The sequence below is a fragment of the Solanum tuberosum genome, unplaced genomic scaffold, assembly GCF_000226075.1.
Source record: "Solanum tuberosum cultivar DM 1-3 516 R44 unplaced genomic scaffold, SolTub_3.0 scf00546, whole genome shotgun sequence".
NCBI classification, from domain to species: domain Eukaryota; kingdom Viridiplantae; phylum Streptophyta; class Magnoliopsida; order Solanales; family Solanaceae; genus Solanum; species Solanum tuberosum.
The window spans coordinates 280724-284437 of NW_006239469.1; the positions used below are offsets into that span (position 1 = coordinate 280724).

The window sequence follows — 3714 nt, forward strand, 5'->3', positions numbered from 1 at the left end:
TAATAGGAACTCATGATTCATTCAAAACACATCTTGGATTTATTGAGCAATCAAAACAACAAGATACAATCTCTCTCTTATTAGCAAAATTACCACACAGCTCTACAAAGTCTCTCCATTCACCGTTAACTTCTTTTATGTAAGAGAGGCTCTTCATTAAGATCACAATTACAATTAAAAACAATAAAATTCTTCAAGATCAACATTATCTTAGACGTTCACCTTCCTGCAGTTTACGCGAATTTGGCCTTGTTTCCCTGTCAATGGCTTGATATTTCCCATCTTAATCATAGATTCAACAAAATCTTTGGAGAAACTCCCGAGGCTGATACTATATTTCTTAACAAGATTATCAGTTTGACCGCCATTAAATAGTGCTTGATCAGAGTGTAGAAGTCCTTTCTTGGACATCAAGTTACTAAAATATTTTGAGTCGAAAAGAGCTGGAGTTGGATCAAGTGGAGCAAGCTTGGAATCACCTCCACTACGTGGACAATTGGTTTGGAGTTGCTTTGCAAAGGTAGAGTCAATGTTAGTGTCATTGTAGATGCGATTCCTGAAAGTAAAACACTGAGCAAATCCTAGTGTGTGTCCTCCAGAGAGAGCAACGAGATCTTTCTCATCCAATCCTTGCTTCTTGAAGTTGTTGATAAGTGCTGGTAAGTCCAAAAATGGAGGTGGGATATCATTGTTTGCTGTGGTTCTACTTGCTGTTGTAGAGTCCCTTCTTCCTAGTGGAACTTCCCATGTTGGTCCACCTAACTGTTCATCAAAAAAAACATCCATTATTTAGAACTAAATTGACAAGACCGAGTAAAAATGAATAACTTACTGCAACTACAGAGTCGCGAGCTGCAACAGCCACAATATCTGCACAAGACACAATAGAACGTCCACAACATTTATCCAACCTCCGACTTGATTTTGTCAATCACATCAAATCCTCTAATAGAATTGTTATTAGGTATCGCAGTCTTTTCACTGTCAATAGTAGCTGTTTTGTCTAGAAGAATTGAAGCGTCACACCCCTGCATTTACAAGAAATTATATATATTATCTCATGAATAGAAATATGTAAGTATGCAAAGAGGAAACTCAAAGAAACTTACATTAACGAAACAATCATGAAAATGTAAACGTAGCAAAGAGGCACCCATTCGCCTCTCTTTCCTGACTGCATCTTCAACGACTCGTTTTATGGCAGGCAAAGCTTGGGGACAAACATGATTGTAGAAAGATGGTGAAAGAGAATCCGAAAGTGCCATGCTTGCTAGAGAAAACATGACTAGAACATGAAGAAAAATGAAGCTATTCGAAGCCATTTCAAATGCTATATAGTTTATGAAGTTGCTACACTTTTATGTGTGCTTTGGTGTGAGGAAGAGTGTAAAATGTGGGTGTATTTATAGGCAGGAAAAATGTTGACTATGGCAATACAACAATTGTTCTAGGTTTAGCAATAATGTAATTTCTTTTAATATTCTCACCTCTTGGAAATTGACAAGTTTAATTATATCGAATTACATGTTGATCAAGTAATAATTATCTGATAACAAATTGAGTTCCTTAATTAGTTGAGACTTCGGTATCAACACAGATAGTAATTTGTCCTGCTCTGAATAGCAGGGTACTTATTGAGCTTTTCTTTTTGCATATTTGGATAAAAGGCTTTTAAAATAATCGAGATTGTATTGATTTTTCAAAGATACTTTCTACTTGTTGATACTATAAGATTTAAAAATTGAAGAATGATGAGGAAAGGAGGCAGTAATTGTGGATAATATTGTATTTTGTGGCGACTAACAACTAATTGACAACCAAACAAAAAATTGTAATAATTTGTAAAATGTATATATATACATATCGAAATATAGGAAAAGGAATAAGGATGCGTTCGATAAGAAGGAAAATGATTTTCTCCGGGAAATAATTTTCTTACTTAATTTCTGATGTTTCATAAGTAAACAAAAAATAAACATCCTTTGTATTTATACTAATTGTGTCAACGCTAACAACATGCAAATAAAATAATTGTAAGGAGGGGTATATAGCTATTGGTTGATTAAGATGTTGAAGGTCTTAATTAGTTCCTTTATGTGGTAGGTTGAATAATTGTCACAGTTATATTTTATCGACTCATTCTGTCTGGGGTAAACGTTGTATGGACATGTGGCGACACGAGAGGAATGACACATGGCACCAATGGGCTGTTTGGATCACCGACAAGATTTCGGATCGACAATTCAGAAGGTGAAACATGTAATGTGTGGAAATCTGAAGTTCGAAGAATGAAGAATAACAAGGAACAATCCAAGAGCCCGAAGTATGCCATGGAGAGTACAAAAGGACTTGGGTCCTAATGGCATGGCCAAAAGGTCGTGTAGATAGTCTGAGCACGATAGAGAAATATTAGTTGGCACCACTAATAACCTTACTACATGGTCAACACCCATTCGATGTGGTACTTTAGACCTCAAGTGGAGGATTTTTATTGGCCGATACTTTATCTTTATAACCTATATAAATAGTTTATTTTACACATTTTAGGACATTTTAATCCCAAAAAAATACAATAGCAATACTTTATATTCTTGTGCTCCAAGCTTTCTTTATCATTAATCTTTATCTTAGTAGCATTTATTTCATCAAATCGTTCTTAGAGTTGAAGCTAGCAACACTGGATCTAACTCTCTCATAAACATCATTGATCCTCTGAAGCTTTATACGATCTCTTATTTACTTTATTAATATTTTGTTGTTTTTTGCTTACTATCATCACAATATTCAATTGTTAATAATCAAATCTAACGAGTTAAACTAAGACATATTAAAATAGTTAATTTGAAAATAGATTCGGATAAAAATGGTTGAAAGTTCTTCATCAAGAAATGCCCAAATCCATTAAAATCAATAAGGCTTTGATATCAGTGTTATATTTCTTTTTGGAGAAATACGCTAACGCCAAGGTAGAAAATAATTAATATGAATGAAAATTTGTTTTATATAAATATTAAAATTACATACCTTTAATTTTTATTAAGATAATATAGATTAATGTGCGTCATTACAAAATAGCATGCCGCTAGTATTACTCAGGGTAGGGGTTTTTACTACATTGTATTAAACTTTTACCAAGACTAAGAAATTAATATTCTACTGAATCAATTATAAGACTGCTTCTACATAATTGAACAACTCATTATTCTAGAAAAAATATAACAATAACATATGCAATATCCAACAGTCTGTCCATGTGGAACCAATTAATCATTATTAATGGTATGAAATCCTCAAAAAAAAAGGACATAAAGGGTATTATTTAAACGTAGTTGTTGATACACTGATCACGCTTCTTCTTCATCATACTTAAAAAAGAATTTTTCCGTGACACACGGTATGCCAAGGGACCATATGATATATATAATCTTGGATTAACTTATATATTGTAATTTATAAGTAAGGATTAATGAATGAACCAATAAAATATAATTGTGGCAAGTATTCATCTTTATTACTTGAGGAACTTATTAAGACCTCCAACATCAGTCTTAGCCTTATTTGTTTGTGATTAATCGGTTTGAATTTGAATGATTTAGATTTTAGACTATTAAGTGTATTGATTTATATTAAGATTTAAGCACTTGTTTGATTTGAATAGGTCTTAATTGTTATGATCTTGAAAAAATCTTAATATCATTAAGACATAAAATGGTA

At 32.7% G+C, this 3714-nt stretch overlaps 1 pseudogene; it reads right to left on the reverse strand.

The window, feature by feature from the left end:
* Positions 1-1392, reverse strand: LOC102593984 (peroxidase 2-like; annotated as a pseudogene).
* Positions 1393-3714: the final 2322 nt, after the last annotated feature.